At 35.1% G+C, this 14,356-nt stretch overlaps 1 pseudogene; it reads left to right on the top strand.

Annotated features, from left to right (window-relative positions):
- The first annotated feature begins 10,493 nt into the window (after positions 1-10,493).
- LOC107871567 lies at positions 10,494-13,434 on the top strand (annotated as a pseudogene).
- Positions 13,435-14,356: the final 922 nt, after the last annotated feature.

Genomic DNA, 14,356 nt, shown 5'->3' with positions numbered 1-14,356 from the left:
TAATAGATTGGCTAAATTAAATTGAAATTTGATGCGAATTAATACTTCCTTTAATCCCGGACTTCTTGATTTTATAAAATCAAACACATATTTATCCGAATAAATTATTTTTTGAGAGTAAATTATATTTAAATCAAAACTTTAATCATTTGAATCTCTAAGCCTTGATTAAAATTCAATATTTTATAAAATAAATATTTAAGTAACAAAATTATAAAATCTCGTATAATTGAATACGATAAATTATAATCGTTGTTGACACCTAATTTTCGCCCTCCACGACTAAATTTAATCCTGAGTTTCTTTGATTTTTAATAAATTAAAATATTTATTTCATCCGAATAAAAATTTATTAAATATATTTGTACGTAATTTTGTCATTTCAAGTAGTGATTGTTCATCATTATTTCCTTCGCCTTGTTTATCTAACCCTTGACGTGAAATGACATTGGCAGTTTTTTAAATTATTCTATCAACATAAACCATGCTAGATAATCATATTTAAAAAAATAACTTTTAAAATAATGAGAGGCCTTTTGAAAAATAAATAAAAACTATGGCTTATGACCCACACAAATGTGGGCCCATGCCTTTTTGAGAGTTATAAAACACAAAACAAAAATTTGAGACATAAAAGGGTGGATCACGGGGCCTCCTCCGGATCATAATCGATTTTAAAAACTATTAGTAATTGCTCTTTCATCTACCGCGACGGGCGACGAATTAGGAGCGGAGTGGAAGCCCAATTTTGTAAAGCCTCTCCTGGTGCAACCTTCTTCATCCCACCGGACTTTGGGAAATCATCTAGTAGAGCATTGGATCCTTCGAACAGATCTCCTATCCCATCCCCAAGACCATCATCATTTGACATCTCATGTACGGGAAATGACTCGTACAAGAGCAACAAGGGCCTAATTATCTTCGATCTCATCTTTCTTTCTTGGTTGGTACTATATTCCACGCTTAAAAGCTTTTTCTGGGACTATAACAGGCTTGATAATTCATTTCAAATCCTTACATAAAGCAGCCACAACTTCCTCTATCTTCTCCACCTCTTCCGTTCCTTTGAGTTCTTTTGAATTTACCTTAGTGATGGCCTTGCTACACGTCCATTCACCCTCTATTTTAATCATGTTAACTGTAGGTCCCCCATGGTTAGTCAATGGATTACTGTTAATATTTGGTGTCAACGACTGAAGCATGATGACCTTCTGATCGATCAAATCTTGGATCTTATGTTTCAAGTTAATACAATCCTCAGTACTGTGCCCAGCTGCTCCTGAATGATAGGTATAATTTTGATCGGGATGATAAAATTGGGAGTTTGGATTGATAGGCTTTGGCTGTATATTTTGCAAATAACCAGCTTTCATCAATCTTTCGAAGAGCTGGGTACGACTTTCATCTAGCAGCGTGAAGTTTCGGGGAGGTTTCTTTTCGAAGTTTGGACGTGGAGAGTTATAATGGTTCTGATTTACAGAAGGAGGTACTTGATGATAATTTGGAGATGTTTGGACGTTTATTTGGTTATTTGGAAAAGTAGCTTGAGTATGAGGCTGATAATTTGGCTGTGGAACTTGGCACTGGGGTAAAATATTTGGAATTGGAGCTTGACATTGGGGTTGAACATAGAATACAGGCTGAAAACTTAATGACGATGATGAGGAAAGAATATTCCTAGGCTTGAATTTCCTCTTTAACTTATCAACAGAATTAGTAGAGACTGCAGTCACATCCTCTCTTTTCTTCTTTGGGAATGCAAAAGATTCAGATGATGTTGGGGTTTTGGCAATTTTTCCTATTCGGATGCCTTCCTCTAATGATTCCCCAATCTTTACTAAATCTGCGAAAGTTTCTCAGACCGCGGATACCATCCTGGTATAAAATTCTCCTTCCTGTGTGTGAGAGAAAATCGATACCATTTCTTCCTCAGACATGGGAGGTTGTACTTTAGCAACCTCTTTTCTTCAACGAAAGGTGTAGTCTCAAAAACACTCATTATTCTTCTATTTTATCCGATCTAGTGAGTATCGGTCAGGGACTATCTCAATGTTAAATGCGAACCTGTCAAGAAAACCCTTGGCCAATGCTTTGCAACCAGTCCATCTTTTCAGTTCCTGAGACATGAACCATTCTAAGGCTTCGCCACTTAAACTCCTGCTGAACAAACGCATCAATAATGCTTTATTTTTCCCTACCCCCACCATTTGATCATAATACCTTTCTCAGATGGGCTATTGGATTTTCGATGCCATTGAACACTTCAAACTTAGGGACCTTATACCCTTCTGGTAGATCTATTCTAGGGTGAATACATAAATTATCATACCCTAAACCATCGTGGTCCCTTACTCCATGAGATTCTTTGATCCTCATGATCTCTTCATTCATAGCTAGCAACTTCATTTCATGCTCGGTCCTCCACTCTTTCTCCTTCTCTTTGTAATGGTCTATCTCGGGATTAGGAAGGGGATTATAGATGTCAGGGGATATAATGGCATGAGGAGAATTTGGAAGAGAGGCTTGATTTTGAGGATGAAAGGAAGTTGGTAGGTAGGTGGGGTGGACATTTTGGAAATTAGAAAGGTTCTGTTGAATTTACGAGTAGTTTGGTGAAATCTGAGAAGAATTCTGCGAATTTGGAAGCAAATTTGGTGGATTCGAGGATAGATTTGATGAATTTTGCAGGTTTGGGAGCGAATCTTGTGGATTTGGGAATGAATTTTCTTAATTTGAAAATGTGTTCTGGGGATTTGGGAATGGATTTGGAGATGGGTTTTGTAGTGTTAGAGATAGATTTTATGGATGGTAGGCATCTGGGTTATTTTTACGATTGGTATTTTGGACAAGTGGAGGGGTAGAGACGGACGATATGTTATTTGGCTGATCCCCGAGAATAGGCGTATTGAGGGAAGGGATTTAGAGTGGAGTCTCGTGTCCTCCTGGAGCGGGAGCATTGACAGTGATGGCCAGGTTAGCCAAATCTCGAGTGCGATTTATTTCCTCCTGAAGCATTTCTAACTTTCTTGCGAGTTCCGCAATCATCTCACTCTGTTCCGCTATTACATCTTCCCTGATGGTCAATGTATTTTCTTTATCATTTCCAGTCATTATTAAATGATGGTTAGAGGATGGGATTTTGTGCGCTTTTGACCGGGTGAAATAGGGATGCTCTGCCAGCTTATATCAACACGGAGTAGTTTTCTATTATCTGTAAAGTAAAACAACTCAAAGGCAGATGTGTTAGTTTCCGTATGTGATAAGTAATGCAAAATATTTGACAAGAAATAACCACGTAGAGTTGTTTGAGTCATAGCGAAATTCATCCATAGGAGCATAGCGGATAAACTTGTCTTTGATCCAAACAAACACACATAAGCACCTAAGACAATTATATTACACAAAATATTATAATAATGCGTATCCTAACTGGGGTGACCCTTTTTGAGCCAAGGGTTCAGGACTAACGATTTTGAAGAAAATATATACTTCCTTAAGGTCAATCCATTATCCCCCAACTTATATAGACACGAAAAAGGGCATAAATGCCTACAGATGATAATAAAAGAGGGATACAATCTTTAGGGAAAAAGGAAAATAACATGAAAGAAGATAAGCTCCCACGCAGGGGATAGAAAATACTAATTCCTGAGCGCTTCTTCTATTAGCCTTTTCCTTCTTAGCTTCGTCCATTTCCTATATTGGTGACGTCTGTAAACTGTGCCTTAGATGCAACCTCCTAATCGATCAATTTATTGCTTAACTTGCTTCAATTCTTCTTACGAAATAAGCAAATCAAGATTTTTTCCCGACCCCTAAAGGATAATGGATTGAATTAGAAAGGCATACATTTTCTTCGACACATAAATATGGTTCATCTATAATTGACTCGAGGTCAATAGACGTAGGGCAGGTTTTCTAATGGGCCCAATACCCCGCTAGGGTATTGAGTCGTCCTAGGCTCATACCTAAAATAAGGTTTTGGTTTTGTTCTATCCTAGGTGTCTAGAGTAGGTTTGAACATTGGTTCTCAAGCAGACAACTTGAGTTTGAAAATATGAATAGCCATCAGACGACTCACGTGCTAATAAGCCGTTCGTATTTTCAACACATTTTGGAATTGAACAACAGGGGCCGGGACATCCACGAAACCCCAAATAAGTTTAAATAATGTAGGAATATGCCATGAGATGCGATAGTTAAACTTTACAGAATCAAAACACATAAACACATAAACAGTTAATTAAAAGACGAAATCAAACATTTGGTTAGAACCTAGTTACAAATCCCCAGCAGAGTTGCCATTTCTGTTTTGTGGAAATTTTGACTTTTTGAGAAGAGTCTTCACTTAATTTTGAAAAGGAATTAAGAAACCTTTGTAATGTACTTAAACAATTCAAAACGGTAAAATTGTTTAAGTTAGAGATTCTAGATAAGCGGTTCCTATTAACGTGTTAGAAAGGTGTTAGGCACCTAAAACATCTGCTAACTTACGGTTATCCGGACTGTTTGGAAATCGTCTTTGAAAACTTTGGAAAATCAATTTATTGGAGAAAAGATTAGTTAGGGAAGTGTAGGAAAGGGTGGAAGTGCATGGATCTAGAAACCAAAAGGTTTGTTACATCTAGAGATAGTGTGTTTGATGAAGTATCATCTTGGTGTACAACCCCAAAATCAAGTCTGGAGAATGTCACACTTGATAATTACCAAAATGAGTCATTGTTTCCCGAAATTAATGCTCAAGGAGTTGATGAATCCCCTACCCTAACTATACAATCCTCGTCTTCAGAAAATGGGCAGCAAATGGCTAGAAGATCCTTGAGGGAGAAAAGGCAACCAAATCATCTCAAAGATTATCAAGTGCAATTAAATCACTGCACTGTGACTTCGTGTTTCTTCATTGGAGCATTTGATGAAGAACCTAGTTGTTACGAGGAAGCTATGGGCTGTCAAAAATGGGAAATAGCTATACAAGAAGAGATTGATGCCTTGATAAAAATGATACATGGGGGCTTGTACCAAAGCCAGAAAAACACAAACCAGTCGCTTGTAAGTGGGTCTATCGATTGAAAAAAAATCAGATGACACAATTGAAAGATGCAAAGCTCGTCTCGTTGCTCGTGGATTTTCTCAAAGTTATGGGCAAGACTATGAAGAAACCTTCAGTCCTGTGGAGAAAATGGTAACTGTGAGATCGATTTTCTCACTTGCTGCTTTTGGTAGCTGGAAGTTGTGGCAACTTGATGTAAAGAATGCATTTCTTTATGGAGAGTTGGATCGTGAAGTTCTAAGGGAGCAACCTCAAGGGTTCATCTCTAAACAATTTTCCAACCATGTTTGTCGATTGAAGAAGTCGTTGTATGGCCTTAAACAAGCTCCACGTGGTATGGTAAAATTGCATAATATTTTATTTTTTGTGGATTTAAAGTTTCTGATTTAGATTCTAGTTTGTTTGTAAAATTAGAATCACAAATTCATTTGTTGATTTTATTATATGTGGATGATATGAAAATTACTGGAAATGATGAAAGAGAAATATATCGGTTGAAGGATGATCTGTCGGTTTGATTTGAGATGAAGAATTTAGGTGAGGTTGAATGTTTTCTTGGTTTGGAAGTGGAGAAAACCAGACAGGGTACTTTATATGTCAATGAAGATACGCTACGAATTTGTTGAGGCACTTAAGCATGAGGGAGGCAAAGGAAATGGCAACTCCAATGGAGATGAACCTTAAGATGAAGAAAGATGAAGGTAAATTTCTGATGGATGCGAGATGATTTCGACAACTTGTTGGTAGTTTAATTTACTTAACTATCACAAGGCCGGAGATTGTATACTTTGTTGGTGTTATTTCTCAATTTATGCAGGATCCAAGAACTCCTCATTTAGAGGCAGCAAAAAGGATTCTGTGTTACATAAAAGGATCAGTTGATTATGGTTTTATATACGAGAAAGGGAATGATTTTGTGTTGCAAGGATTTACAGACGCAGATTGGGCAGGTGATATAGCCGGTCGTCATTCAACTTTAGGGTACTGTTTCAACCTTGGTTCTGCTGTTGTTTCTTGGTGTAGCAAGAAGCACCACTGTTGCTTTGTCCAGTACAGAAGCGGAATATATAGCAGCGACAATGGCTGCCTAAGAATACATTTGGCTGAAATGCTTGATGGGAGATATCTTTGGCAAAGTGGACTACGCTTTGCAAATTTAATGTGATAATGAGAGTGCCATCAAACTTGCTTAAAACCCAGTTTTCCATGGGCAAACAAAACACATAGAAGTTCATCACCATTTTATTCAAGAGAAAGTATTGAATCAAGAAATTGAGTTGAAAGGAGCTCATACCAGTGAACAAGTAGCAGATATTTTTACAAAGGCTAAGCCTGATTTTGAAAAATTTAGAGTTGCTCTTGGAGTCATCGACAGTAATACGTACTAAGGGGGAGTATACAAATTAGTGTCTATTTACTGCTTTATTAATTCTACTTAGTTTTACCAAGTCTAAGGGTTAGTTCCTATATATTTGGGATAAGTTAGAGTCAATAACAAAGTGTACCAGTACTTTGATATGGGATTATTTTTTCAGCAGTTTTTTAGGTCAAGTTGTGCAAGTTTAGGAGTTATATATTCCTCTTTCTATTGTATTCTTTTAACGTAAGCTTTCAATAAAAGTTTCAATTCATTCTCCAAATTTCTTGCTTCTTATCATCATATAAATAAGAATTTTTCTGTTCAACCCTTTATTTTAACTTCGTCTTCATTCACATACTCATCACTTTAAACAAGTAAACTCTTAGCGCAATAGGGACTCCATTGGGAATTGTTAGCAAGAAGAAGAACAAACCCAAGAAATTTCCCCAAAGAAGAGTGTGAGAATGATGAAAATGAAACAAGCGAGGCGGAAGAATGGAAAAATAAATGACTAGCATATTGGTATATTTTCTTTAAATAATTTTATTTAATACTTATAAATTTCTTTATATACTCCCTCCGTCTCAAATTATCCGTCCAAATTGAGATGACACATTGATTAAAAAAATAATTAATAACATGACTAGTTTATCATACTAACCCTATTAAATAATAATGTTTACATTTTAATTTGAATAAAAAGTAATTAATGCAAAAGGTAAAACATGGAAAAAAATAAAACATGGAAAAAAAATTATCTTTTCTTGATTAATGAAAAAAGACAAGTAAAATGAGAAATCAAATTAGAAAATTTAGGACGGATAATTTGGGACGGAGACAGTATATATTTGCGTAAAATTGAATGCACATGCCATCAAGTAAAGGTAATCGAGGTCGTAATAATAGGAAAAGCAAATCGAGTAAGACTAGTAGGAAGGCAACTAGGAGGTCTGTAGATCCTAGCAGTAGCAATACTTCAGGTTCATCTTCCCCACTAATGCACTTTTCTCCACCAATGGCACTGAACACAACACATATTTTCAAGGTACATTCCCTTGGATGTACTCTTCTCTTTCACCTTCAGTGCCTCCATTCACTAATAATTCTCAAATTTTCATGCTTACACCAGTTATATTTTCAGCACGAAGCAACCCGACATCCACAACTTCAGGAACTCCTTCCTCGTGTGGTCGTCTCTCCACCTATCCAGCTTGCGACTTATAGATAGTGATTCTGAATCTAACGTACAGACATCCACTTCACCCTTAACTCACCGTTATGCCACTACCACCTACACCAGCATATGATGCACCAATACCAACAACTAGAGAGCTAGAGCCATGATAGAAAGACTGCCTTGATAGATTGGTGATCGAGCTTGATGGAGCAGAGTAAGTTTGTTTCTCTTAACTGATTTAGGGTTTCATTTTTACCTTAATTAATTATTTATTACTTGACAAGTTTATTGTGTTTTTTGTAGGTTCAATCCAGGAAAAGAGATCGTAGAAATGCTCTCAAGGAGAGCATTAGAAGACTTTATCATAATGCTTATCCATCTTGGATTGAGATTCCCCGCAGATATGACAGGTCATGTTTGATGAGTTTATGATATACAATTTAATTATTGTTCTGTACAGTTTTAACTTTCACAATAAGTGATCTAATGCTAGTCACTTGATTTGTTGATATTGTTAACTTAACTTCCTAAATTCAACATGATCAATTCGATGACTTACGAGAGGAAGGCTAGTTCCAGAATGTCCGATCGGTTTAAGACTACTTGGTAAAAGAAAAAGAAGCCTAGTTAGTTTTTACCTAGTCTTTATAACTTATAAGGAACTTGAGGCTTATTGGGACCTCAGGATTTTTGGCTAACTCTGAATAAGAAAAGAAGGTCAGGAAGGAGGGAAAAGGTGACCCATTGCACACCGGGGGCGCAAAGAAGGAAGGGGCGACGATAACTATGGAATTGGTGAGTAATATTATTAACCTTCTAATTTTTATGTTTACATAAAAGTGATTGATTTTGTTTAATTACATTTTGTATGCAGGCCAAAAATTGGGGCTCACACTGACTTAGGAGAAGTTCTTTTGGGCTACATACATAAAAAAAAAAAAGAGTTAGATCCAGACTAATAGTGTCACACACTCTCTTTTTTTTCACGAAAGAAGAATTTTGATATATGACAACTCTTTTAGGATGTTAAAAGGGAAGAATTGTTACCTAACAACTTAAGCTGTGTTAAGCATCATACTAATCTAAATTATAGGTTAACTCATTTTATAAGTCTACGTCACCAGAGATCGTGTAAGAATTCATGTTACATCAAAAGAAAGATTTTAAGCACCTTACGAGGTCCACAAATATGGGTCCGTGCTGGATTCAATATTATGTGAGAATTACGTGATAAATAAAAGGTCGATTTCATTAAGTTAAAAATGAATAAGTAATTAGTCATGCAAACTTATTTATTTTTAAGAGAATAAGTGAAATCTAGGTGTATGAAATCAAATTTACTAATTATACACCCAATCCAAAAATATTTGGTCAAGCACAAAAGAATAGGAGACACACCTGTTCGCATCCACCAAAATGTTTAAAACATTCGAACATATAAAAAAAAAAAATGTAATTGATTTTCACACAATTACGCCCATATAGGAAAATAAGCAAAGAAAATTGACTTAATACATCTCAAAATCTCTATAATAACTAAATCATGACATTAGATGCTAAACATGCTAAAGGATTTTTACATAAATTAAGGTTTGGGGAAAAACTAAGGTGGGGAGTGATAGCTCAACCCCAAAGTCTCAAAAAGTCCTTTTAGCCAAAGTTTAATGGCTATAGGGCTATAAGTGTAACATAAAAATATTTCGCAATCAAACTAATGGTTGCTCGTATTATATATGTCCTTTTTTTTTCTTTCAAATCTATTTTGAAGTGGTAAATGTCTTTGTTTGTATTCAAATACTTTGTTTTGTGTTTGGTATCATGAGTTGCCTTATTCTCAAACTATTGAAAGCATAATGAGGTAATAGACCCCATAAAGTTTAGTTGTGTCATAGCAACTTTGAATATAGTTTAAACTTTAAGAAGGTACTTGTGTCTTATCTCTTGAAAATTAAATCACCCTCTTTAACTTTATATTTTCCGTTCTTTATTTGCATGAACAACGGAGCCAAAGAATCTCATGAGTTGAGACTCAATGCATCCGAGCAGAAAAGAAGTAAGAACAGGGGCGGAGCCAGCCGTCTGTTCGGGGGTTCAGCCGAACTCCCTTCGACGGAAAAATATATTATTTATACATGATTAAAATTATTTTTTATGTTGTTGTAGTAGATGTTGAACCCACTTCGACTAAATTTTCTTTAAATATAGAACCCCTTAGTTGAAATCCCAAGTTTTCTTTGAATATGGAACCCCCTTCACTGAAATTCTGGCTCCGCCTCTGAGTAAAAAGGCAAGAAAAAATCTAGAACCCTATATCCACTTCATCACTTGTTTCTCCCCGGCCTCTCTTAAATAACATCTGAACAAATATTTTATTTTTTGATTGGAAGTTTTTGAATCTTATTTGTGGATTTTTATAACAAAGGAAAGCCTCCTATCCTAATACTATGTCATTTGATTGAAACAAGTTCTGTGCTGCTCGCCATTCCTTCATCGAGGCTAGATTAATTCGACAAAAGCGAGTTTTTTAATTTTTTTTTCTATCAAAGGTAGTTTACAAGATTTCAATGAAGAATAAATTTAAATAATTTGTATAGTTAAATGATACATGTTTACGAGGAGTCAAAAATAGTGGAAGATGAAATTTTACTTATCAAAGTTGTTAAGTATTTTTTCCCTAATTTATTCTTTAACTATGTTTGAGAAGCTTCTAAATTGATTTAATCTGAATTTAAATTTTAAATATGACAAGTGTCACACTTAAAAGAAAAGTAATTTTAGAGGAGCCAAATCAGTCAAACTTATGACTTTAATTATATGGAAGTCCATAATATGCGGACATAGTTAGTCAACTTTAATTGTTTTTTCTTACTTTTTTATGACAAAATTTATATCAGAAAAAGAATTTATAATGTTCTGACTTTAATGTTAATCCCCCACCCTCCTCACCCCCTATACTTTACGTCTTCCATCGATGTGGAAGCAATATTATTTGGAGACTGTAGAATTTTATTTTGTGTACTCATCAATGACAGAGTTATATGATCCAAAGGGGTTCAATTGAATCTTTCATTCGTAAATTATATTTTGTTAATGAGGTAAAAATAAGACTGTGTATGTATATATATAAGTTATTAAATTTCCTTGAGAAAAACAAACATTTTTAGTGCAACACGAAGGTGACTCAAAATTTGCTTTGGTATCTTCAATGGCAGAGTCGCGTGATCCAAAGGGATTCAGTTGGATCTTTTACCAGAAAATCATACCGCAAAAATAAGGTAAAACTAAGATTTTTTGTATAAATTGTTGATATATTTTTATTTTTTTTAAAAAAAAAGACCTTGGACATGACAATCAGTGTGACTTAAGAAATGCTTTATTTTGCAGGCGGTCTATATATTCCCCACTTTTAATAATTCTAGATTTTTTGGAATCTCCTTGTAAAAATTCTTGCTACTTATAATATTAGGGTACGACCATTATTGTCAAGCGTAATTCTTCAAGGAAGAATAAGCACGAAGAGAACAGGTACCCTTAATGACATGTTATATTATCTATTATAGGGATTTTACATACATACATATATATTGTTGGGTCTTTAATTTTGTAAAGAAGCCTTTTAGCCGACTGCAGAGGTGACTCAAGAATGTAATTGATATGTGTCACAGGTTTGAACCCTGCTCGTAACATTTTTGGGTATTTATATCAAACTTTCTTGTTAAAATTCCTGATACTGCGCAAGATGAGGCTACCGGCAGGCATAATTTTGATGACTTTATTCATGGCAAGTCATGTAAATAGCTTTGTTGGCATTACTTGGGGAAGACAACAATCACAGCTATTGGTTCCATCAATGGTTATTGATATGCTTTTACAAAACAAGATTCCAGCAGTGAGATTCATGTCTTCAGCCTCTGATATTAATCAAATTTTTGCAGCCACTAATATTAGCATTAGTATACGCATTACAAATAGAACTGTAAATCGTTTAAATAAGAAAACACTTGTCTATGAATGGCTAGAAGCAAAAATCAAGGAACCTATCAACAAAGGTGTCAAGATAGTGTATGTAATCCATCCCTTTTCTTTTTTATTTTTATTTTATTTTTAAAACAATTTTTTAAAAAAATAAAAAATAAGCAAATTCTGAAAGCTTGACCGAACAGACTAGAGAGAATGTTAATCTTTTTAGACTTTGTGCATTTCTTCAGGGAACTAACAGTTGGAACGGAGCCATTTTCAAATGCATTATATGTACCGAAGTATGATGTGGTGGACTCGATATCAATGATGCGAGATGTTCTTGATGAGATGGATTTAGGGCATGTCACAACAACAATCGGCCATGGCGTGGACGTCTTTAATATCTCAAAAGTCCCCTCTGAATCAGGCTTGCACGATGACATAAAAGGAATGATGCTTAAATTGTTAGAGTTTTTTAACAAAACGGGCTCACCTTTTGTAGTGAACATGTTCCCCCTCCAAACTGTTAGGGATGTAATGAATTACCCCATAGAATTCACATTTTTTGATAACATGAGCAATCTCACTATTACAGACGGTAACGCTACATATACAAATGCAGTGGAGCTAATCTACGATTCTGTTGAATCGGGAATAATCAACGCGGGGTATCCCAATATGAAAATTGTGATTGGTGAAATTGGATGGCCTACTGATGGATATCCAGATGCCTACATTAAAAATGCAGAAAGATTTAACAAGGGGTTATTGAAATTTATAGCATCAAAACAAGGGACACCACTTAGGCCAAGGCCTATTGAGGCATATTTGCACAGTTTATCAGATGAGAATAAGTTTTTGACGACCTTTGGTGCATATCAAAGGCATTGAGGCATTTACGAGTCAAATGGGAATCCAAAGTACAAGATTGATTTCTCCTTACAGGTAAGGGTGATAAATGAGTAATTTGAATTAAAAAACGAGTAAAAAGTTTATTAATAAACAAGTTAAGGGTGTTAAATGAGTAATTTGAATTAACCTAAAAGTTTGCTGGACTAGGTTGAGATGGGTCAAGATGAATGAAACATGAAATTTTTGTTTGTTTTTTTAATACTTTGTTTAATTGCCAAACAAAACAATGTCATCTCCTTTATTATTGTTATATATATATATATATATATATATATATATATATATATATATATAGCATATCTAACAAAAAATATATATTTTGATAAAGTTTCTTATGATCAATTTGAGTTATACACTTAGCTCAAATTGTTCCAATTTTTAAATGAGTTGAATTTGAACCGATTAAGATAGAGTTTTATAAATAAGTCAATTGTTAACCTGCCTTAATTTGAGGTATTGAGAGTTGATTTTTATATGATCTAATTTCACTGTCTCTAATTATAGGACCGTGATGAATATCCCTTTCAAGCTAAGGGAGTTGTGTCAATGCCACATCGATGGTGCGTGTTCAATGGAGAAACAAGTAACTTGGCATTGGTGAGGAAGAACTATAAACTTGCATGTGAAGTAACAGACTGCACAACATTGGAAGAAGGATCTTCGTGTGGTGGACTCAGTGAAGAGTCCAAATTTTCTTACGCTTTCAATGGATGTTACCAAAGGGGAAAGCAAAAAATAGAAGCTTGTGATTTTGATGGTTTAGGTAGAATTACAACAGTAAATCCCTCTCAAGACAAGTGCGAATTTGTCGTTGAGATATTGGCATTCGAAGATCAAGTAGATGCTAATACTGAGATACTGTTAAAAGTTTGACTTTGGCATGGTGGCATATGCAGTGAAAGATTCCAGGAAAAAATTACAAAATGGTCTCTATGTTTAATGGTCGATTCATAGCAGTTTTTAAATTTTTTTACTAAAAATAGCAAGTGTACAAAGTGAATGAATGAACTATAAACAATTATTGTAATATCTTAAATGACTTGCATTACAGTTATCAAAAATTGCAATATCTTGAAGTGGTTTACTCTGGGTGGCTCATATGAGAGCATACTCGGTCTCTTCTTTTTTATTCTGAATGAAGGTAATTGTCATCTATCGGTTGGAGTCCCACATCGGTGGGTTAAAGGGTCCTTGGTCTCCTTATATGGTATTGGACAATCCTCCCCTCATGAGTTAGTTTTTGAGGTTGAGTTAGGCTCAAAATCCATTTTCAAGATCTTTGATGTTGGGTTCCCTATCTTATATTGTCCACGCTCCAGATGTCCACTTGTACGATATCATGGTTGGTGACAATTCTGTGTTGATATCTTTTATGGTATTTGCTATTCTCTAGGGGGCTAGCGATTATTCATGAATCAATTAAGACCAAATAACAAGGCACTTGTTCGCTATATCGCTAGTGTCACTAACCAATAGATTTCCTCTACCGGTTAGGACCATTCCTCCACCACATTTTTTCGTTGATGCAAGATCCGCGTCACTATTGACTTTAACAAAAAGAAAAGAAGGCTCGATGCGACAGACCATAAAAGTTTCTTCATACAGCCTGCAAACATCCTCCCACCTGTTTTCAATAGAGATCTTCGATCTTGAACCGAAGATTCAATAGATGAGTAAAGTTAAAAGTGATAAGAGCTACTTTTAATCTTTGAAAAGAAAGTGTTTCAGCATTGTATTTCGATCTACATCTTGATCTCCACTTTTGCCAAATGATAATAGGAGGAATGATTATGTGAATAAATATTGTTGTGGGATAGTGACTTGATTTAGTCCAACAGTTGAGCATTAAAGCTCTTAGATCGATGTTACTATAAGTAATGCCTAAACTTCGCACATA

The sequence above is a fragment of the Capsicum annuum genome, chromosome 5, assembly GCF_002878395.1.
Source record: "Capsicum annuum cultivar UCD-10X-F1 chromosome 5, UCD10Xv1.1, whole genome shotgun sequence".
NCBI lineage: Eukaryota > Viridiplantae > Streptophyta > Magnoliopsida > Solanales > Solanaceae > Capsicum > Capsicum annuum.
The sequence above is the reverse complement of the archived record's forward strand: the minus strand, read 5'-3'. Positions and strand labels throughout refer to the sequence as shown.